We start from the raw sequence: 24,007 nt of genomic DNA on the forward strand, positions 1-24,007 counted from the left end.
TTTCTCCATTCAGCTGTATTTATTGGGCGCTTACTGTGTGCGGAGCACTGTACTGAGCGTTTGGGAGAGGACAACACAGTGAAGAGACACATTCCCTGCCCACAGTGAGCTTACAGTCCAGCTCGGGTCCCAGTTAGCGTTCCTGAACCGGTACCGTTCAAAAACACCACACACACTAAGGCGCCGGCCACTTCTCGGCAAATCTCCATCCCCGCGACGCCCTCTCCGATATTCCGTGTCGTCCTCCCGGACACATGGAGCGATCCCGTTGGACGGCCGGGACAGCCATCGGCGTGAAACCCCCGAGAGCTCCAAAATTGCTTCTCCGAGTTGACGTTCCGCTGCGGGAAAAGCCAAGCCCTTCAAAGCCGGGCGAGCCCCGGGTCTCCCCGCCCGCGGGCGCGGAGAGGTTCCGCTGTCATCTCCGTCCTGGGAACTGGAGCAGAAACGGTAATTAGATGGAAGAAACGGACCTGTTCCCACCACGGTCGGTGGCAGAGTGTCTGTCCAGAAACAACCGTTCCAGCCCTTCTGGCACCCGGACCTCCCCGAGCTAGCAGGATGGAGGGCGGGCCTCGGGCCAGACTTCTGTCGGCCTAATTTTCTATCTGTGGAAGCCCCACGCTCCCTCCGATATTCCCGGGGTCCCACTGGGAGGGAGGCTCGCCGCATTCCAGACTGGAGTCGGGGGGGCCCCGCCGGGGAGACCGTCCCCGCAAGCTGGGGGTCCCCCGAGGGCTGAATTCCGAATTAGCCTCCCGGCAAATGGGACATCAGAGGGCGATCTGTTATTTTTTTTCCGCGGGGGGAGTCTGCGTTCCCCAAAATGATCTGGGATCTCCGCCCGGAAGAGCGCCAAGCCGCGGGGAATGCGGCGGTCGAGGTTCCAAACCATCTAAGTGGGGTTTCTTCGCTGCTCGGCACCGTGCTCGTCCTCTCGACCGTATATATCTTCATCACCCTATTTGTTTTGTTTAATGAGATGTACATCACCCCGATTCGATTCATTTGCCACTGTTTTTACGAGACGTTCTTCCCCTCGACTCTATTCATCGCCGTCGTTCTCGTCTGCCCGTCTCCCCCGATTAGACCGTGAGCCCGTCAGAGGGCGGGGACCGTCTCTATCCGTTGCCGACTTGTACATTCCAAGCGCTCGGTACGGTGCTCGGCACATAGTAAGCGCTCCGTAAATACTACTGAATGAATGAACGCCGCCGCGGGGACGAGTGGCGGCTGCCGGCCGGAAGCCGTGTGCTCACGTTGCGGTCGTCGGCGCGTGTCTGCGTGCGGCGGGGAGTCGCGGCGAGATCTCAGGGTAGCCGATCGCCGCGGGGACCGGCCGCGGCCTGCACCGCGGCGCGGACGTTGGGGTGTTTACGTGTTCGCGTTTCTAGGTTCGCCACGTGCCTCTGCTTCTCTGTGGGAGCGAAGTCGTTTCAGCGTGGCTTATTTGCGGCGAGAATGGGTCGCTCTGGGCTCCGAGGTCCGGCCGCTGGCCCTCCGGGGCGGGGGGGTCGGGGGCGGGTAACGTGTGTGTAAGCGAGGGAGAGATTGAGATGTCTGCACTGCCTTCTGCCGCAGGGCTGCGTTTCTGGAAAGAGGGAGGTGAAGTTCGGGCTCTGCTAATAAGACTAATCATAACACTGATGGTAATTGTTGAGCGCGTACTATATGTCAAGCACCGTGCCGCGTGCTGGGGTAGATACAAGGTAATCACGTCCCACGTGGGGCTCCCAGTCCAATCCCGGCTCTGCCCCTTGTCTGCTGCGTGACCTAGCGCGGGTCACTTCGCTTCTCTGGGCCTCCGTTCCCTCATCTGTAAAATGGGGCTTAAAGACGGTGAGACCCAAAGCCCCAGTTTGCTTCACAGAGAGTGCCTGGCGTATCGTAAGCGCTCGACAAGTACCCCACTTTCGTTATTACTGAAATGGGGATTAAGACCGCGGGTCCCCGTGTGGGACAGGGATGTGTCCAACCTGATTAACTGATAGCTACCTCGACGCCTAGAGCGGTGCTCGGCACGTAGCGCCTAACCAATACCGGGATGATCATTATCATCCTTAGGCCCGAAACCCGACGCCCTTGACGGAAAGACCGCCGTCACTGTGTTCCGCGGCGGCCGCCGAGCCTTTCGGGAAAGAGACTCGGGGCACGAGGTCACGGTGGCGTATCGGACCGTCCTCCCTGCCGAAGCCCGGATGGCCCGCATCGCTCTCCCTTTCCACCGCTCGCCACCGGAGCGGGGTGTCCAGGGAGAAAAGGAAACGGATACGAACAGGGCGTGTACGAGGCACGCCGGCGGCAGGTGACGCGCTGACAGACCGAGCAACCCGCCGGGGCGGACGGGGGCAGCGGCGACATGTCGAAACGTCAGCAAAGAAGCTACCCGTCCGTATCCCCGGTGCCCGGCCTGTGCCAGCGGACGGCAACGCTCCCAGAGGGAGCCGCCGGCGTCGGAGGGAGCGGGAATGGAGTGGAGCTCCAGGGGGTGAGGCGGGGGGTTTGGGGGGAGCCCTCCTGACCCGGCGCCATCTCAGGGTCACGGCGGGCTGACCCCTCACCCGCCACCCCTCCCCGACCCCGAAGCGGCCACCTCACGGGCTCGACGTCCGAAACCGACCCCCCGTATCGATCCGTCGGTCGTATTCGTCGAGCGCTTACGGTAAGCTCTCGGGAGAGGACGGTGTAACGGACGCGTTCCCTGCCCGCACCGGGCTCATCGTCCGGAGGCGGAGGCAGACGTCGATACCGAAGCAGCGGGGCTCGGTGGAAAGGGCCCGGGCTTGGGAGTCGGAGGTCACGGGCTCGAATCCCGGCTCTGCCACTTAGCCGTGTGACCGCGGGCAAGTCACTTCACTTCTCTGGGCCTCACTTACCTCATCTGTAAAATGGCGGATAAGACTGGGCGCCTCACGTGGGTATCAACCCCAGCACGTAACAAATAGTAAGCGCTTAACAAATACCAGCATTGTTATTATATAAATGAATAAATTACGGATCGGGACAGAAGCGCTGCGGTGAATACAGGGAGCAAGTCGGGGCGACGCAGGAGGGAGCGGGAGAAGAGGAAAGGAGGGCGCGGTCAGGGAAGGCCTCTCGGAGGAGACGTCCCTTCGGTAAAGCTCTGAAGGCGGGGAAGGCGGTCGATCTGTCGGATGTGAAGAGGGAGGACGTTCCTGGCCGGAGGCAAGACGGGGGTGAGAGGCTGGTGGCAAGATGGATGAGACGGAGGTAGACGCCAGTGCGGGCGAGTGAGTGAGAGTGTCCCGTCCGATTTGCTTGTAGCCGCCCCAGCGCTTATTACAGTGCCTGGCACGGAGTATCTAGACCGTAGACTGTAGACTGTAGCTTCTAGACTATAAGCCCATTGTGTGCAGGGATCGTCTCCTCTTCATTGCTGCGTTAATGATGTTGGTATCTGTTAAGCGCTTACTATGTGCAGAGCACCGTTCTAAGCGCTGGGGGAGACCCGGGGGGAATCAGGTTGTCCCACGTGGGGCTCCCAGTCTTCATCCCCATTTTCCAGATGAGGTCACTGAGGCACAGAGAAGTTAAGTGACTTGCCCAAAGTCCCCCAGCAGACATGTGGGGGAGCATGAGTTGTACTTTCCATGACGTGACATGAGTTGTACTTTCCAAGCGCTTAGGACGGCGCCCTGCACACAGTTAGCGCTCAAGTACGAACGAATGAATATGAGGCAACCGGCTTGGACACAGTCCCCGTCCCACGTGGGGCTCGCAGTCTTCATCCCCATTTTCCAGAGGAGGTCACCGAGGCACAGAGAGGTTAAGCGGCTTGCCCAAAGTCCCCCAGCAGACAAGCGGCGGAGCGGGGATTAGAACCCAGATCCCCTGACTCTCAAGCCCAGGTTCTCTCCGCTAGGCCGCCCGGCCTACCGGCCCCGACGGGGCCGTAGGCACCCCGGAGTCTGCCGGGCCCACTCGGCGACATGTCCGACGAAGACCCCGGCCCACGTCGGGGCCGAACGCCGGCTGCCCCGCCGCTCCAGGGTGAAGGCGTGGTGTCGGTCCGCTCTCGTCCCCCCACCGCCGTACGCGTCGGAAGCGGCGAAGCGGCCCCGGTGAGATCACGCGGAGTGCTTCAGCTCGCCTCACTCTCTGTCCTTTGGTTATTGTAATTACATGTCATTTCGTGAAGGATTTTCTATTTTTAAGAAATCGCACTTTTGTACTGGATCCGGCTAACAGGATTTTCTTACATTACTTCATAAAGAGACCATCTTTAAACTTCTAATGTTATTTCTTATTCATTAGTACATACGCCCACAGGCTGTGTTGGTAAATGGGTTAAAGTTACAAAGTTATGCCTATAAAAGCCCATGGTAATTTGGAGTATCAGGAGAATTTATTAATTTTGAAATCTTAAAAGAGCAAAAGCTAAAATGAGATTGGATTAAGTATATTCTTGCATGTAGTTATCCTAAACACCCTTAAGGACTGCAGACTAACTTACAGAGGACATTATGCAAATGGAACCTATCTCTGAGAGCCTGGTGGGTTTGCGAGAGCTCCATTTTACATGGTTCGTTAAACGCATCAAGAGGAAGGTTTGACCCCTGTCTACCTCCGGAAAAGGTGCTTATTAGCGAAACACGCCGCCCGTCCCCGGGGTCGGCCGCGGAGAACGCTTCGGCGAGGCGGGGACCGTTCCTTCCGGGCGTCCTTCCCTCCTCCGAATCCGGGGCCCCGATCTCGTTCCGCTGGGCTGAGTCGGCCCGTCGGCCGATGGTATCTACCGAGCGCTTACCGTGCGCGGGGCGCTGGACTAAGCGCTCGGGAGAGGACGACGTAGCGGTCCAACAGAGACGTTCCCCGCCCACCGCGAGCTCTCAGTCTAGACGGAGAGCTTCATTCTGAGGGGACGGGAAGACGGAAGGAAAGGTTTTCAGGGCCCGGCGTCGTGCTGACGTCCCCTTCCCCCGTCATCGATGCGGCGCTGTCCTCCGGGACCTTGACAGATCTCTTATCGCTCCTACTCACGCTCCCGTTCAGAAATATCTGGGGCAGGAAGCAAACCCGTAGTTTTTTACCGTATCCATTAGCACTTACTCTGTGCCGGACCCGGGTTCCGAGCGCTGGAGGAGATGCAGACTAATCAGGTGGGACACGGTCCACGCCCCACATGGGGCTCCCAGTCTTCATCCCCATTTCAGAGACGAGACCCGGAGAAGTGAAGCGACTCGCCCGAGGTCACAGAGCGGGCACGCGGCGGAGGCAGGATTAGAACCCAGGTCCTCCCGACGCCCAGGCCCGGGCTCGATCCACTCGGCCACACCGAACGCAGAACCGAGGTTGGTACAAGAGAGTCAGGTCCCACACGGGGCTCGGAAACTAAACAGGAGGGAGAACAGGTATCGAATCCCCATTATGCAGGTGAGACGACAAACTGTTGGAAAGGTTTTCGAGGAGCGGGGAGGACGAGGAGGGTGACTGGAGCGGAAAACGGTGGGAATTCCGCCTAGGGCCTTCCTGCCGTGCCTGGCGCCGCGCTCCGTGCCAGGCTATTTCTGCTGGGCGCGTGTTAGGCTCCTGTGAAGCCGTGGTATTGGCGTCTACCGTGTCCTGAGGGCTTGGGAGCGGAGGATAAAAATAAAAGACTGGGGTCCCTACCCTCAAGGAGCTTACAGTCCAGTGCCAAAACGTCAGGTCCGGGGAGATGGAAAGAAGCACTCAACCCCACCGTAAACATTTTGAAATCGGTTGGCGCATCAAAAGGCGGAGGCACCTTTTTATTTTGCCAGCCGACCCTTTCGCTAAGGGAGAGGAAATTTCTTTTTCCCGACGAACCTTCGGTCGAACGTCTCCAGCCCGTAGAAGCATACGGGTGTCGCCTCCGCCTCCCCAGTCCGCCCTCTGTCACCCAGTCGGTGTGTTAAAAAGGGTATGTAATTAGGATGAAAAAAGCGGGCCGCACACGTACGGTGCCGTAGCCCCGGAGCTTGCAGACCCGTTTGCCGCACGCAGCTGAATGTTGCGTCGACGCTGATTTAATCGTTCGTGGAACATTAGCGAGAGGCCAATTATGCTGTTCGAGAGTAAGATGTTTTATGAGAAAATGACAAAAAGATACATGTAATCATTGAAATGCCCGTTTACCATCAGATAGGACGTGCAATAATCCCTTTAGCAAGCTTAAGCTTTTCCATATTAATGGCGACATTGGCGAGAGGAGGAAGATGACTCGGTCCGTCCGCCCGTCGGGACGATCGACTGTCAACCTCTTCCGCTCGACCCGACTGGCCACGAAGGCAGGGTGGCCTCGTGGTGGGGGGGGGGGGGTCGAGTCCGGAGACCCGGGTTCTAGTCCCGCTCCGCCCTCGGCCTGCCGGGAGACCTCGGTGAAGTCGCTTGATTCACCCACGTGAGTTCATTCGGTCGTATTTATAAAGCCCTTCCTGCGTGCGGAGCGCCGTACTGAGCACTTGGGAAAGCACAGTGCCATGAACGGTGACATTCCCTGCCCACAACGAGCTCACAGTCTAGAGGGGGGAGAAATCATCAATACAAATAAAAGAAAGTTACTGATATATACGTGAGAGCTGTGGGGCCGGTCGGGGCGGGGGCCGAGAGCAAAGCGAGCGAGTCAGGGCGACGCAGGAGGGAGTGGGAGGTGAGATGAGGGTTTAGTCTGGGAAGGCTTCTTGGAGGAGATGGGCTTTCAACAAGGTTTTGAAGCGGGGCGGGGGGAGTAACTGTCTGCCTGGGCCTCTCTGGGCCTCCTTTACGGTAAAACGGGCTTAACGATAGCAAGCGGTGAGACTGTAAGCTTGACGTGGGCAGGGAACCTGTCTGCTAACTCTGTTGCACTGTACCCCTCCAAGGGCTTAGTACAGTGCTCTGCCCTAGAAATCACTCAATACCATTGATTAATTGATGGATATCTGCCTGTCCTTACCTCACAGGCGTGAAAAACCGTGCCTCCTTTACGGTAAAACGGGGATAGCGATAGCAAGCGGTGAGACTGTTAGCTTGATGTGGGCAGGGAACGTCGGCTAACTCTGCTGTACCGTACTCCTCCGAGGGCTTAGTATTCATTCGTTCATTCATTCAATAGTATTTATTGAGCGCTTACTATGTGCAGAGCACTGTACTAAGCGCTTGGACCGGACAGTCCTCTGCCCTAGAAATCACTTAATACCACTGATTATGGTATTAAGGGATCTGCCTCCTTACCTCACAGGTACGAAGAACCGTGGTCACTTCAGCGCAAGCGCTTGGAGCCGACCAAAGCACTTGATAAATAGTAAATCGTTAGTTTGTCCCATCTCGCTCCAGACCTCTCATCCCGGGGCCTCCATCCTCCGGGAAATCAGCTAGGGGTCCGGTCCCCGTTCTGCGGAGAAGCCAGAACTGGGGCCGGCGGGGTGGGACGGAATACGGAGAGCGGCAGAATAGAAAACTTTCGTCGCCACTGACCTCAAAATGACAGGCTGGCACCTCTGACGTGAACTGAATGGGACAGGACAGTTCGGGCCTCTCTTACAGAGCAGGAACAGGTCAAACGGCCCGGCCCTGTGGATCGAGCCCGGCCCTGGGAGCCAGAGGGACCTGGGTTCCGATCTCGCCTCCCCTACTTGTCCGTTGACCGTGAGCTCACTGTTCTAGTCTACTCTCCCAAGCGCTTAGTACGGCGCTCGGCGCACGGTAAGCGCTCACTAGGTGCGTTTGATCTGTACGGCTTCGAGCAGGTCACTTCGCTTCTCTGGGCCTCGGTCACCTGACCAGCAAAATGGAGACGGAGGCTGCGAGGCCTCACGTGGGACGTGGACCGCGTCCAACCCGACTAGCTTGTATCTACCCCAGCGCTCGGTACGGTCCCTGGCACACGGTAAACGAACACCGTAAAAGCGACGTAGTTCACTAGACGCATCCTAAAGAGCCCGAGCCGATGAGAGCTGGATGGGCCCGGAGGCAGAGGGTGGGACCGGTGGACCCCCGGGCCCCTTCCCGCTCTATCGGTTCCCTATCGTTTCCGCTAACCGATGACCCTCCCAATTGTCTGCTCATCATCGTTCCCTGTGCTTTCTTCTGGGCTCTCCCGCTTCCTCCTACCTAGCGCTTCCTCCGCTCAAATCCACCCAACCACGGCAAGCCCTTCTGACCTCACATCATCTCCTCCAGGAAGTCTTCCCCGAAACGCTTCTCCTCCTCCCAGCGTAGAGTCCTCCCCCGCCCCTATTTCACCAGCTCTACATTTGAGCGTTCTCAACCACTGGACTGTGTTTGCTTGTATCCCCCTCCACCCCGAACGCTTAGTCCAGTGCCTGGCACCTAGTAGGCGCGTAGCAAATACCGCTTCCGTACGTATCCGCTTCCCGAGCCCCCCGTTCAAACACTGACTCATCCACATATCCGTTTTCCTTCTCCCTCCCATCGGTAGAGTATTTTAGCGCCTGTCCCCGCTGCTGGAGCGTGAGTTCCTCGGGCAAGAGAACGGGCTCGGGAGGCAGAGGAGGAGGGTTCTAATCCCGGCTCCGCCACCTGTCCCGCCGTGGGGCCTCGGACAGGTCACTCGGCTTCTCTGGGCCTCAGTTCCCTCATCTGGAAAATGGGGACTCAGCGTGGGACCGGGACCGTGCCCAAGCCGATTCTCTCGTATCTACCTCAGCGCCTGAGAAGCAGCGTGGCTCGGTGGAAGGAGCCCGAGCTCGGGACTCAGGGGTCACGGGTTCGTATTCCGGCTCCGCCACTCGGCAGCTGTGGGACTGCGGGCGAGTCGCTTGGCTTCTCGGTGCCGCAGTTCCCTCATCGGTAAAACGGGGATGGAGACTGCGAGCCTCGCGTGGGACAACCTGATTACCCTGTACCCCAGAGCTTAGAACAGTGCTCCGCACGTAGTAAGCGCTTAACAGACACCAACGTTATTATGATTACAGTGCCTGGCACATAGTAAGCGCTGGACAAACGCCACCGTTATCATTATTACCGTCGATCGGTTGCTGCTCTGTCCTCTCAGGATCAGCCCCGGACTCCGGTGGTCTCGGGGAGTTGGGGGGAGCGCGGGGAGGCAGGGACCACTGGGGAAACGACCCCCGGGGACCGTTCCCGAGGGCTCGCAGCTGTCCGGCGCTGGCTCCAGCACCACCTGTAGAGCTGGCCGCGGCAGCGGCGGCCAACGAGACGAAGACGGACAGCGGTCGGGATGCCAGGAGCAGCAGGATGGCCCACCGCAACTCAGCCCTGCCAGGGTAAGGCGTGCCAAGCACTCTGGCCCGGATTCAAATATCTGGGTGTCTCTTTTGTGTGCCAGCGAGCGAGAGGCCTGCGTCGACAGCACTGCTCTCTCCCCACCCCCCACCCCCTCCTCCCCGGCCTCTTCCCCAGGCGGCTTGTCAGAATCCGCGCTTTAGTGGGGGACGAGGCGAGGCAGATGCCGACCGGACCTGCCCGGGAAAGAGTTGGAAGCGGCGGCCAAATGGAGACAAAACCCTCGGTCTCGGATGCGGGGCGCTTGGCTGGCGAATGGCGTGAGATAATTTTAGATGTTCTCGACGTCGGGGTTTTTTTTTTTTTCCCGCGAACAGCTGTGCGTGTGTTTTCTCGTCCTTTCTAATCTCCGGCAAACACTCCGCTCCCTCGGCCCTCCGTCTCGTGCGGTTTTGGAAGAGGTTGGCGGGGGGCTGGAAAATTCCCCGAGGGCCCTCGGTGGGACAATTTAGTGGCTCGCTCCCTCCTGCACGACGGTTGGCTGAGGTTGGTCTTTCTCCCCGGCTGTTATTGAAGGCTCCTGCGCGCCTCGGGGTGACCCCAGCAGAGGTTGGAAGGCTCAAATCTGGACCGCCATTTTGTTTTTTACGGTATCTGTCGAGCGCTTACTGTGCGCCGGGCCCTGCTCCGAGCCCTGGAGTAGACGCGAGCTCATCACGTTGGACAAAATCCCTGTCCCGCGTGAGGCTCACGGTCTCAATCCCCATTTTACAGATGGTGCAACTGAAGCCCAGAGAAGGGAAGTGACTTCCCCAAGCTGACACAGCGGACCGGTGACAGAGCTGGGATTAGAACCCAGGTCCTTCTGACTCCCAGGCCTGCCTCCAGCCACTAAGCCACATTTCTTCTCTGTTCTCCCCTTCTGCTCAGACTGGGCGCTCAATGTAGGAATGGGCCTGTGTCCAATCTATTTCGTACCAATCCCGGTGCTCAGCAGGAGTCAGAGATCGTGGGTTCGAATCCCGGCTCTGCCACTTAGCTGTGTGACTGTGGGCGAGTCACTTCACTTCTCTGGGCCTCAGTTCCCGCATCTGTAAAATGGGGATTCGGCTGTGAGCCTCACGTGGGGCAACCTGATGACCCGGTACCTACCCCAGCGCTTAGAACAGTGCTCGGCACATAGTGAGCGCTTAACAAAGACCAACATTATCCCTGGCTTAATGTCAGTGCGATTATAAACCGAAGTTGCTCTTCCAGGGGGACTTTGGGTTCATCTTGGTTTTCAGAGCGCTGTGAGTGTGTTTTACGTTCGCTCTCTGGATCTCCCCGATGTTCTCCTTCAGCAGGGAGCAGGTTGATGTAGGGTCCCCGCCGGACTTTAGAAGCCAAAAAGCTAACGAGGAGATGCTCGTTCCCTGTAACTAGCGTGGCTGGACTGCCTAAACGGTGAGAAAATATTTGATTGTCTCATCGAGACAGAGCAGGTCTCTCTCAAACAGCCCGAAGAATCCCTCTCTCTCACTCTTTTATCCGCCCTCCGCTACACTCACAGCTTCGGGGTGAGAAAATAGTGAGCAAATATTTAAGCAGAATTCCCCACATGACCGCGTTTCATGACGGAGAAATTTCCCATCCCCTACCTCCCAGAAAGAAAATTCTTCAAACAAACCAACTCAAGGGTTTTCTACAGCGTTGGCTGATTTCCCCCTTGGTCACAGATGAAGGGCTAATCACTAGTTAAGGTATTGATTTAAGCGTTTACTATATGTCCAAGCATTTTGATAAACACCGGGGTAGATAAAAGGTAATCAGATCAGACCTACCCGTCCCACACCGGGTTCCCATTCTTAGAAGGAAGGAGAGCTGGGCTCTTATCCCCATTTTACAGAGGAGGAGTCTGAAGTCCAGAGAGGTTAAGTGACTTGTCGAAGGTTGCACAGCAGGCCAGTGACCCCGGCTGGGACTGGAGCCTGGTTCCCCGCTGACTCCTCCCACCCCGTAACCCCGTTCGTGAAGATCAGAGGGATGTTTGTCTGAAAGCTTCCGAGGCGTCCGAGTTCTTGGGGGATTTTTTGGGGGGATGGGTATTCGTTAAGCGCCTACCCTGTGCCGGGCACTGTACTAAGCGCTGGGTTAGATAATAATGACGACGACGACGACGATGATAATAATAAGCGCCGGGATAGATGCAAGGTTATCAGGTTGTCCCCCTGTGGGGCTCACAGTCTTCGCCCCCATTTTGCTGATGAGGTAACCGAGGCACAGAGAATGATAATAATGATGATGATGGTATCTGTTAAGCGCTTACTATGTGCCAAGCACCGTTCTAAGCGCCGGGGGAGATACAGGGACATCAGGTTGTCCCACGTGAGGCTCCCAGTCTTCATCCCCATTTTCCAGATGAGGTCGCTGAGGCCCAGAGAAGTGAAGCGACTCGCCCGCAGTCACACAGCTGACAAGTGGCAGAGGCGGGATTCGAATCCACGACCTCTGACTCCCGAGCCCGGGCTCTTTCCGCTGAGCCACGCTGCTTCTCATACCATCCCTATCACTGCTGTTATTGAATCGCATTTCACTCGGATTGGATTTATGGAGCGCTTTCTCCGTGAAGAGCTTTCGACTGCTACTATAGTGAAGCAGTGTGGCTCAGTGGAAAGAGCACGGGATTGGGAGTCAGAGGTAGTGGGTTCAAATCCTCGTTCGGCCGCTGGAAAGCTGGGTGACTTTGGGCAAGTCACTTCACTTCTCTGGGCCTCAGCGACCTCATCTGGAAAATGGGGGTTAAGACTGCGAGCCCCTCCTGGATCAGGGACTTCGTCCAACCTGAAGCAGCGTGGCTTAGTGGAAAGAGCCGGGGCTTGGGAGTCAGAAGTCGTGGGTTCGAACCCCGGCCCCGCCACTTGTCTGTTGTGTGACTTTGGGCAAGTCACTCCACTTCTCTGCACCTCAGTGACCTCATCTGTAAAATGGGGATGAAGACTGTGAGCCCACGTGGAACAACCTGATCCCCCCGTATCTACCCCAGCGCTTAAAACAGTGCTTGGCACATAGTGAGCGCTTAACAGATACCACCATTCTTATTATCATTCTTATTACCATTATTTACCCCAGCACTTAGTACACTGGGTCGTATTAGCACATAATAAACACTTAACAAACACCATTACAATTAGCACATAAGAAACCCTTAAATACCATTAAGATTAGCACACGAACACTTTACAAATACCATTAAAAATGCTGCTGCTCCTATTACTACACGTAAAGCTCCCGATAAGTACCCTAAAGAACTAAATTTGTTGTGGTGGATATTGTCCAAATCCATCAATAAGAATTACTGAGCGTCTACTCTGTGCAGAGCACTGTCCTAAACTCTGGGGACAGTGGAAGGCATGATACCTGTCTTCGAGGAGCTTCCGATCTAGCAGACACACCTGAGTTTAAATTAGAGAGAGATTTTGAGAGCAGAAGGAGCGGGGTGGATTTGGTTCTTACCCGTCTAAGGATTTCATGACTTCCGCAAAAGATCTTGCCAGGGTAAGAGACCCAACGCGAATTGTGTTTGGAATCGCCGGTTAGAAAAATTCTCTCTATAGGAAAAACATTAAAATATCATTTTACCAGAAGTATAGTGTCATGAGAATGGGCGATCCTTGGGGGCAGGCAGAGCGCCTTGTACTTTCCCAAGCATTTAGTACAGTGCACAGCACCTAGGAGTCGTCATTCGGTAGACGCCGTGACGATTACCGTTACCAAAGTCTCTTTTGTCCTTTTATGGCAGAGAGGGAAATGAAATCCGGACTGAAATTGCGGTGGAGCATTGTGTATTTAAAATACCCAGCGAGTTGTCCCCTACAGCACTCCCTATGATATGCAAATCTTTTGATCTCGCATAAAATGCATGAGCTCCATAAAGAATAATGAGTACAAGCCTGGAAAGTTCAATATTGACTATCAATGTGGTGCACTTAACCACAGTGATTATTTGGATGGCTTCAGCGTTGTATCCTAGGGGGATAATTCTGTGGCTATATGTTAAGTTATTTTCAGAACATGCGAAAGATTTAATTTTATTAGAACCTTTTTTCCATTGGCCTTTTCTCCACTTATTTTTTTTTTTTTTGAAAGTTCCATTTCTTATCAAATGAGGCTCTTCAGGGAAAAACAGATTTGATTAGAATTAATGTCTACTGCCCTGTTGTTGATAATCACTTTAGGAAGGATAAAGTAAGTGTTAATGCCTTTCCAACCATCTGCGAGGATGCTCCTGGAACCACGGAGTCTCGATTTAAAACGGGTCAGAGATCACGCAGAAATAGAGAAAAGCTTTCGGCTCGCTAGCAATGGTTTGTCAGACCAAAACACATCCGACTTTCCTTCCCTCTCCTCTCTCCTCCAATTACAACTTTTTACTCGCTGCCTCGGCGGGAACCGCGTTAACCAAGGAACGTTCTTCCGACAGCGCGCGTCCGCCTGCGTGAAATGCAGTGCGGTGTTGGGAGTCGTGTGCGTGGAGCTTCGATCGAGGGGCACAGTGGCTCGGGCCCGGGCCCGGGAGTCAGAAGGTCACGGGTTCTAATCCCTGCTCCGCCACCTGCCTGCTGCGTGACCTTGGGCACATCACTTCACTTCTCTGGGCCTCAGTTACCTCAGTGCGGATTGAGACTGTGGGCCCCACGTGGGACAGGGACTGTGTCTCACCCCATTTGCTTAGTACAGTGTCCGGCAAATAGATACCTCAATTACGACTATTACTATTAATAAAATTGATCCAATGTGGAGATGAAACGAGGCATAATTACCTATTAAGATCACCTGGAAGCCCATCCACAAGGGTAATTTAGGCAACCGTCCCTTTTGAGACAGTTGGCAATATTGTTGGCACGCGAACCCTTAAATGCACTTCCCAGGATTTCGGCCAGTCTGCTGATTTCCCCATTTCAGAGACTTCCAGATCCTAACGAATGATGGAGATGAGCGATGGCTTTGCTCCTAGAAAACCCTATCGTAATAATTATGGCGTCGATGAAGCACTTACTACGTGCCAGGGTGAAATGTTTGTATTGATTTTGGTATGTTCTCGATTACATCTTTAAAACCTCTTTCTGAATTGCAGGAAGCGTCCACGTCCAGTTCTGCTTTCCAAATCTGAGAAGCGGCACGGCCTAGTGGATAGAGCACGGGCTCGGGGGTCAGAAGAAACTGGGTTCTCATCCTGGTTCCGCCACTTGTCTGCTGGGTGACCTTAGGCAAGTCATTTCACCTCTCTGGGGCTCAGTTACCTCATCTGTAAAATGAGGATTAAGATTGTGAGCCCCGTGTGGGACATGGACTGGGCCCAACCTGATTAGCTTGTATTCATTCATTCAATAGTATTTATTGAGCGCTTACTATGTGCAGAGCGCTGTACTGAGCGCTTGGAAGCTACCCCAGAACTTTGTACAGTCCCCGGCACATAGTAAATTCTTAACAAATACCACAAAAGAGCCAAATACCGTACTATCATAACGTAGTGGAAAGAGCCCAGAACTGGAGTGGAGACCCAGATTGAGATGATTGTTGTATCGTGCTCTCCCAAGCGCTCGGTACAGTGCTCTGCACACAGTAAGCGCTCCGTAAATATGATCGATTATCTTCTCTGCCGCAGATCTGCTGTGTGACCTCAGGCAAGTTACTCAACCTCTCCGAGGCTCCGTTCCTTTTCCGGAAAATGGGGATGAGATTCTGCCGCTCCCTATCTCTTAGGTCGAGAGCCCCGCGTGGGACAGTGACCATCTTTTATTTAGCCCAGAGCTCAGCCTGGGGTTTGGCACGTAGAAAGTGCTTAATTATCCGAGCGGAAAGAGCCCGGGCCTGGGAGTCGGGGGACCTGGGTTCTAATTCCGGCTCCACCATTTGCTGTGTGACCTTGAGCAAGTCGCTTCAATTCTCTGGGCCTCAGTTACCTCATCTATAAAATGGGGAGTAAGACTGTGAGCCCCACGTGGGGCAGGGACCGTGTCCAACCTTGTATCTACCCCAGCTCCTAGTAGCCTGCCCGGCACATAGTAGACACTTAACAAGTCCCACTAAAAATTATATCCTACAGGTCGCTGTGCACATAGGTGGCTTGAACAGGCTCGAGTCCGTGTCAGTTCATTCTGAAAAGATTCTGATATTTTGGTACGCAGAACTCAGCCCGCTAATTTAGGCGATGGGAGGTGAGTAGGGGAAGAGAAGATGGGAGGTAAATTCATTGCTTTCCAGAAAAGTTGGCCTGTTTCTAGAGGTCTGCGGGACGAAATCGCTGCAGGCTGCTTTCTACCCATCCTATTGGAACCGTTCCGCCAGTGCTTGGAAGCCTCTGGGCCGGTCAGAAAGTTGGTCTTCTGCCTTCCTTCCTGGCAGAGGGTCACGAGCAGTGCCATCTGCTTGAGAGAAATTCCAGAAAAAGACAAAGAGAGGCCCAGAAGGAAGGAGAAAGAGCTGATACCGGACACAGTGGTCTAATAACATTCACTGAGGTCTTAAAGCACTGTGCTAAGCGCTGGGGTGGATGGAAGATAACCGATCCTATTTATGGAGCGCTTACTGTGTGCAGAGCACTGTACTAAGCGCTTGGGAGAGCATAATAGAACAATAAACAGCGGCATTCCCTGCCCACAGTGAACTCACAGTCTAGAGTGGGGGAGACGGACATCAGTACCAATAAATAAAATTAGAGATACGTACGTAAGTGCTTCGGAGCCGGGAGGGGGGGAAGGGTAAAGGGATAAATAAAATTACAGATACCACGTCCCCTGTCCCGTCCGGGGCTCACCATCTATGAGGGAGGGGGGAAGGGGAGATGTGATTAAACCCGTTTTATCGGGGAGGAAACAAAGGCCCCGGAGAGGGTTAGTCACTTGTCCTCGGTCACACGGCAGGTCACTGACAGTTGGGATTAGAATCTGTATATTGAATCCCTTCTTCAATCCATCTGTTGTATTGATTGCACACCTACTAAGTAACGAGCACTGTACTAACCGCCCCTCTTTGGCAGAACGTGCCACTGCATAGGCAGAACACCTAAGCTTGTCACCCCACTGGATCTGTACTTATATCGGACTCTCCCAACCACTTAGTACAGTGCTCCGCGCATAGTAAGAGCTCAATAAATACGACTGACTACTATTTATCTTCCCCATTCACCTCCTCTTCCTGTCCCCCGAAGTTCTGAACCGGTCATATTTATTGAGTGCTTACTGGGTGCAGAGCACTGTACTAAGCGCTCGGGAGAGGACAGTACAACAATAAAAGAGACGCATTCCCTGCCCACCATAAACGTACAGTCTAGGGGAGGAGACAGACATTAATATCGATAAATAAATTACGGATGTGTACTTAAGTGCTGTAGGGCTTGCCGGGATCGGGAGCAGGTGATGAATAAAGGGAACAAATCAGGGTGACGCAGAAGGAAAAAGAGGAAATGAGAGCTTAGTCAGGGAAGGCCTCTTGGAGGTGGGGGAAAGTGATCGTCAGATAGAGAAGCAGCGTGGCTCAGTGGAAAGAGCCCGGGCTTGGGAGCCGGAGGTCATGGGTTCGAATCCCGGCTCTGCCCCTTAATAATCTTGGTATTTGGTAAGCGCTTACTATGTGCCGAGCACTGTTCTAAGCGCCGGGATAGACATAGGGGGATCAGGTCGTCCCACGTGGGGCTCCCAGTCTTAATCCCCATTTTACAGATGAGGGAACTGAGGCACAGAGAAGTGAAGTGACTTGCCCACAGTCACCCAGCCGACAAGTGGCAGAGCTGGGATTCGAACTCATGAACCCTGACTCCAAAGCCCGTGCTCTTTCCACTGAGCCACGCCGCTTCTCTTGTCAGCTGTGTGACTGTGGGCAAGTCACTTCACTTCTCTGGGCCTCACTTCCCTCATCTGTAAAATGGGGATTAACTGTGAGCCTCAAGTGGGACGACCTGATTACCCTGTATCTCCCCCAGCGCTTAGAACAGTGCTCTGCGCATAGTAAGCGCTTAACAAATACCAACATTATTATTATTATATGACAAGGGAGGGCGTTCCAGGCCAGAGGCGGGATGTGGGCGAGAGGTGGGCGGCGAGATAGATGCGATGGAGGTACAGTGAGTAGGTTGGCATTAGAGGAGCGAAGTATTCGGGTTGGAGTAGGAGAGTAGGGAGGTGAGGTAGGAGGGGGCGAGGGGATTGAGGGCTTGAAAGCCGACGGTGAGGAGGTTTTGTTTGTTGCAGAGGCGGCTGGGCGACCACTGGAGGCTCTTGAGGGGTGGGGAAAAGTGGACTGAACGTTTTTGGTAGAAATATGATCGGGGCAGCAGGGTGAAGTATGACCTGGAGTGGGGAGAGGCGGAAGGCGGGGAGCGCGGCAAGGAGGCCGATTCAGTGATCAAGGCGGGATGGGAGAAGTTCCTGGACAAACACGGTAGTAATTTGGATGGAGAGGAAAGGGCTGATTTTAGGGATGTTGCGAAGGTTGAACTGACAGAATTTGGCGATGGATCGATCGTGTGGATGGAATGACAGGGTCAAGGGTGATGCCAAGGTTATGGATCTGTGAGACTGGAAGGATGATGGTGCTGTCTACAGCGGTGGGAAAGTCAGAGGTGGGAAGGTAAGGAGTAGGTAACGGAGAAGGCTCCAGAAAAAGCCATCACAAAGGGCCCTCCATGTCCCCACTGGCACAAACCCCATTGTTTCAGTCGATCAATCAGTAGTGTTTATTGAGCGGTCACCGTGTGCGGAGCCCTAAACGGAGCAGCTGGGGGAAGTACGATACAACGGAGATGAAGCCATACTTCCCCTGTGGCTGACAGGACTGTTATTATCTTTAGCGGTATTATCATTCTGTTAGTTTTGCAGATGAGGACACTGAGGCACAGAGAAGCAAAGTGACTTGCCCGAGGTCATAAAGCAGATAAGGGACAGAGCCAGGGTTAGAGAACCCAGGTCCTCCAACTCCCAGGCCTGGGCTTTTTCTACCAGGCCACCGGTCTTCCTCTCTGTATTAGACTGTTAGCTCGTTACGGGACGCTAATTCTGTTGTACTGCACTCTCCTAAGTGTGTGGTACAGTGCTCTGCACATGGTAAGTGCGGAAAAATACCACTAATTGAGTGATTTAACCACAGCACCCCCCCCGCCGTCTCACTATAAACCACTACATCGTCATCACCAGGATTATTATCAGTATTATAATCTCGGTATTTAAGCGCTAACTCTGTCCCAGGCACTGTATTAAGCCTGGGGTAGGTACCAGATAATTGGGTTGGTCACAGTCCTGTCCCACAGAGGGCTCACGGTCTTAATCTCCATTTTACAGATGAGGGGACTGAGGCACAGAGAAGTGAAGTGACTTACCCGGGGTCACCCGGCGGACAGGTGGCGGAGCAGGGATCAGAACTCAGGTCCTCGGACTCCCAGGCCCGGGTTCTTCCCACTAGGCCCCGCTGCCTCTCGTGGATTCCCCGAGTGCCTCCGATGTGCAGAACTGCCCACCTCCAGAAAGGCAGGATTTGGGTCAGCCCTCTTCCGCCCGTCGAAGCTTAGTTTAGGCCGGAAACCTAAACCTGAAAGCAGGGGAGCGGGCAGAGCCGTTTCTGGTCCGAGGAAGGAGTGGCGATGTCAAATCCAGAAGGATAATGACAACGAAGACTTGATTCCTGTGTCACCAGGTAGTTAGAGAAACACGACGCTGTTGGGGGAGGACGCAGTCAAAGGGACTAAACCTCCGATACGATCGACAGCTTACGGCTCAGGCGGACTCGAGAGATTAAATAACATTAGGGAGAGAGTGGCAGGTGACCGCGGTCCCCGAGGGAGAGACGCCTCCCCTGGCAAGTGGGTGGGGGAGATGGTTCACGCTTTTGGAGCGAGGAGCTCTGGGAAGGTTTGCTCACGGCAGCGCGTTGTGGGGAGGGAGAGGCAAATCCCGTTATGCTCCTTTTCCATCCCGTGGATGGGGCCTTTAGGGATAAGGTAGAGGGAGGGATTGGTTCCCTCGGGAGCGAGAACCACCTTACGATCGTCCCACGCCCTAGGGTGGCTAAAGTTTCAAAGCCATTCCGGTTAAGATCGATCTGTCTCCTGCCACCGAGAGTCAAGCTACCCGTGATTTAGTTCTCCGTCCCTCTGGGCTGAGCCGCCGGTCATTTCAAGGAATTCCTTTCCTCCCTCGTTTGTGTAACCGGATGCAGACCCTGGAGAAAGGAGAATGGGGTGGACACAGGGCCCCGGTTTGGGCGTCAAAGCCATGTGACTGTCCCCCCCCCCCTTTTTTAATGGTATTTCTTAATGCTTACTATGTGTCAGGCACTGTTCTAAGCCCTGGAGATGGATGCGAGCAAATAGGTTGGACGAGAGTCCGTGTCCCATTTTGGGGCTCACGGTCTCAATCCCCACTTTCCAGATGAGGTCACTGAGGTCCAGAGCAGTGAAATGACTTGCCCAAGGCCACACAGCGGGCAGGCGGCGGAGCCGGGATTAGAACCCACGACCTTTCGGCTCCCGGGCCCGTGTTCTAGCCACTACACCATTGGTCGATTGATTCGGACTACGGTCCAGTTCCTCTGCCCACAGGAAGGGCTCGATCCAGAGTGCTCCGATCAGTGCTCGGCTCACAGGAGATGCCCAGACCAGCACTCGACACCCAGTGGGCATCCGGCTCTGCACCCAGTGGAGTGCTCTGCGCAAAGTACAGTGCTCCACTCAAAGTAGACCCCCTAGAAATACTACCGGTGCCGAAAGAGGATCACACAACTGTCTTAGAGATAACGCCGGGTGGCCCGGCAGCTGTAGTAACCTCAGTTTCCTTCAAGTCCAACGGTCCCGGGAGTCAGAAGGCCCTGGGTTCTAGTCCAGGCTCGGCCACTTCTCTGACCCTCAGTTACTCCATCTGTAAAATGGAGATTAAGACCGTGAGTCCCACGTGGGACGGGGACTGTGTCCAACCGGATCATCTCGTATCTACGCCAGCGCTTAGAACCGTGCCTGGCACACAGTAAGCGCTTCACAAATACCGCAGTCATTAGTATTATTATTTACAGAGGGGGAAACTGAGACCCACAGGGTTTGAGTGACTCGTCCAAGGTGACCCAACATGTCAAGATCGGAGCTGGGTCCAGAAGCCGGGTCTGCTCACCTGAATTGTTTTTGTTTTGTTGTCTGTCTCCCCCTTCTAGACGGTGAGCCCGTTGTTGGGTAGGGATCGTCTCTATCTGTTGCCGGATGGTACTTTTCAAGCGCTTAGTACAGTGCTCTGCACCCAGTAAGCGCTCAATAGATACGACTGAGCGAACCAACGGATCCCTCGCTCTCTTCAGTTGGTCAAACCGCCTTCCCAGATATCGTCTCCCGGGGAGGACGAGGCCTAACGGGGGTGAAATCTGGAAAGGGGGGTGAAGGGGGAGAAAAGGGGGACAGCCTAGGGTCTCCAGTTCCATCCCAAGGGAGGTCCAAAATGTAGTCTACACATCGGGGTCGGAGCCCGCTCACAAGGGACCGAGGAAACGAGTCCCAAACCTTCCGGGAAACAGCTGACCCTTTCAGCGAAGGCACTTAAGTATTCCGGGCCCGTGCCAAGCCAGCATGTGCAGTGTAAATATTTTAATCCCTAATTAATCACTTCGGTCGGATTGGTAAAACAGAAGTCTAATGAAAATAATGTGAAATTTCCTTCATGAATAATCGCATTGTTCGGGGGATTGTGGGAAAAGTCGACCGTTTGACCTAGCGTCCTTGGGGCCCCCGGGCCCGTCCCAAGACTTCGCGGGGTCGTCGTCGTCCCCTCCCCGGCCCGGCGGCCCCGCGAGGCCGGCCGGGCCCTTCCGCGCCGCTTCTCCGTGGGCCGTGGGAGAGGAGAGAGCGGTCAGCGGAGAGGTGGAGAGCGGAGACCGCTCGCTCTCCCGCGGCGAGCCGGGCTCGAGGTGGGAGAGGATAAAGCGCCTTCTTGCCGCTCTGCATTCTTTCCTTCCCTGTCGCTCGTGATGGATTGTCCCGGGTTATTGCCTTTCCCCTTTAATTAGGGAGGTGGGGAGAGGGGTGCCCGGGGTTTTAGGCAACCGCAGGCTGAGAGGGAGACCCTGCCAGCCTCTGAGCCCTGATAAAAGCCACCAGCTCAGCCGGCCTAAATTTAATTACTTCTCTGGGGGAATCTGATCACTCTCCCAGGAGAGGAGGGAGGAGGAGGAGGCGGTTGGACCCCCACCCCCGGCGTCCCCGTCGAGGCACGGCGGGGCCCGTTTCAGCCGGCCGGGAAGGACCTCCTCCCTCCGCCGGCTTCTCCCGCTCACGTCCCCGGCTCGGGCGGGAATGGCGACGAGGGAACGGGCCCCGAGCCATATGGCCGGGGCCCTCTGGCTCACGCTGCCGTGGCGAGGCGAGATGGCCCGATCGACCGGGCGGGTCGGCCAGATCTGGGGACGGATGGTCGGCGCCCGCCTGGTAGACCATCTGTCCCGGCCCTCTCGGGGGGCTCCAGCTCTTCGGTTTTCCCCGTTCTGCCTCCTTCAACCCCCTCCGCTTCTTGCCCCTCTGAGAGCCGCGGGGTCCGCGGCCTCTCGTCTGCAGGGAGCGCGGGGCTCCGCGGTCGGTGGTATCTACTGAGCGCTTACTGTGTGCGGAGCGCTGTACTGAGCGCTTGGGAGAGTACAGCGGAACCCCCGCTCCCTGCCCGCGACGAGCTCACGGGCTAGGGGATGAGCTGACAGTAGCCATCCTCTACGGAGCTCAACGCACAGTCGGGGCCCAGCACAATGCTCTGCACGAGGTAGGCACTCAGTAAACACTTTGTCCGCGGCAGGTATTCGATAAATAATTCAGTAAATAAGGATTTCATTTATTACTAGGTTCTTACTAGGTGCCGAGCACTGGGCTGAGATCTTGTCCCTTACAGGGCCCTGAAGTGCATTATTATCGTTATTATCATCATCGTAGTGATGCTAATACTAATTCGTGGTATTTGTTAAGCACTTACTATGTGCTAAGCACCTTTCTAAACAGAGGTTCGATAAAGAGAAGCAGCGTGGCTTAGTAGAAAGAGCCTGGGCTTGGGAGTCAGAGGTCGTGGGTTCTAATCCCGACTCCGCCGGTTGTCAGCTGGGTGACTTTGGGCAAGTCCCTTAACTTCTCTGTGCCTCAGTGACCTCATCTGTAAAATGGGGATGAAGACTACGAGCCCCAAGTGGGACAACTTGATAACCTCGTATCTTTCCCAGAGTTTAGGACAGTGCTTGACACATAGTAAGCGCTTAACAAATGGTATCAGTATCATTCTTATTATTACAAGATAATCGGGTTGGGCGCAGTCCCTGTCCCACATGGGGCTCAGGCTTGATCCCCGTTTTACAGATGAGATAACTGAGGCACAGAGAAGTGAAATGACTTGCCCAACATCGCACAGCAGACGTGGCGGAGCCGGAGTTAGACCCCGCATCCTCTTCCATTCTCTTTCCCACTAGGACGTGCTGCTTCTTAAGAGGGAGAGAGAACGAATATTTTATCCCCATTGTACAGATGAGGCAACTGAGGCCCAGAGATGAAGTAACTTGTCCAAAGTCACACTACAGGCAGGTTTCGGAGTCAGGATCAGAACCCAGGTCTCCCGATTCCCAGTCCCAGCCCCTTTCTACTAGGCCCCAGTGATTCCTGTTGAGACGATCAGGCTGAGTTGTTCTGCTTCACATTCTGGCTCTCCTCCTGCACATTTTAAAATCTGCTCCCATGACAAGAGAGAGGGAACTCAACTATGGACCGGTTTTCATTCTTTCATTCAATAGTATTTATTGAGCGCTTACTATGTGCAGAGCACTGGACTAAGCGCTTGGAATGGACAAATCGGTAACAGCTAGAGACGGTCCCTGCCCACTGACGGGCTTACGGTCTAATCGGTTTTGGTGGAGTGAGACATGTGGAGCCAAAGGAATTGTGGCTTGCCAGGGTGGGTTATTAGATGGAAAAAAGCTCTGAAACCCATTTAAGAATCAGGAGACCTGCCACTGGCCTGCTGGCTGACTTCGGGCCAGTCACTTACCCTCTCTGGGCCTCGGTTTCTTCATCTCCCTCTTCCTCTCTCTTAGATCGCGAGCTACATGTGGGACAGGGGCCGTGTCCTACCTGATTATCTCACATCTACCCCACTGCTTAGGCTAGTGCAGGGTACCCAGTAAGCATTTAATCATTTTTTTATCATTATAATAATTATTATTATTATTATTTTGTCAGAACATGAGACTAGGGGGGGCTTAGGATCCCCCTTAAATGGGCTCAGTGTACTCAAAAAATGTTCTTAGCAGCCCATGTGAGTTTCTTTCCTCTCAAATTAAGGAGGATTAAAGCAGCTGAACCCTTGTAGGTCCGATCCCTTCGATCAGGTGACAGCCGAGTGGCTTTGGGTTCCTGGCGGAGACCTACATCGGTTGCCCGATCGCCAGATCGGTGTTTGAATCGAACGATTGTTTTCCGTTCTTTGGGCCCAGCCGAGTTTTCCAGAGGAGATTTCTAAAACTCGGGGAGGCCTGAGACGACTAGTCCGTTGTGAAACGAGATGGTGCCCGTCGACGGAGAGGGGTTCTAAAATGAAGGGCCACGCTGTGACCGGAATATTCCTCGAGAGCACGGGAGGATTTTTTTTTCCTCCAGGATTAAAATAGAGGCCGCGTGTGGGTTGCAGGTACAGGGAGTTGTCCTAGAAATCTGGGGTTACCCTAGCCACGTTACGGAAATCGCTGATTCTATGGGAACGAGATGCCACCGCGGAAGACATCTTCTGTACGTGATCATCACGTCTGCGTTTACACCGCCGCAACGTTTTATCGGTTTCTTAACGGCCCCAGGTCAGGAAACGCA

The sequence above is a fragment of the Ornithorhynchus anatinus genome, chromosome 14, assembly GCF_004115215.2.
Source record: "Ornithorhynchus anatinus isolate Pmale09 chromosome 14, mOrnAna1.pri.v4, whole genome shotgun sequence".
Classification (NCBI taxonomy): domain Eukaryota; kingdom Metazoa; phylum Chordata; class Mammalia; order Monotremata; family Ornithorhynchidae; genus Ornithorhynchus; species Ornithorhynchus anatinus.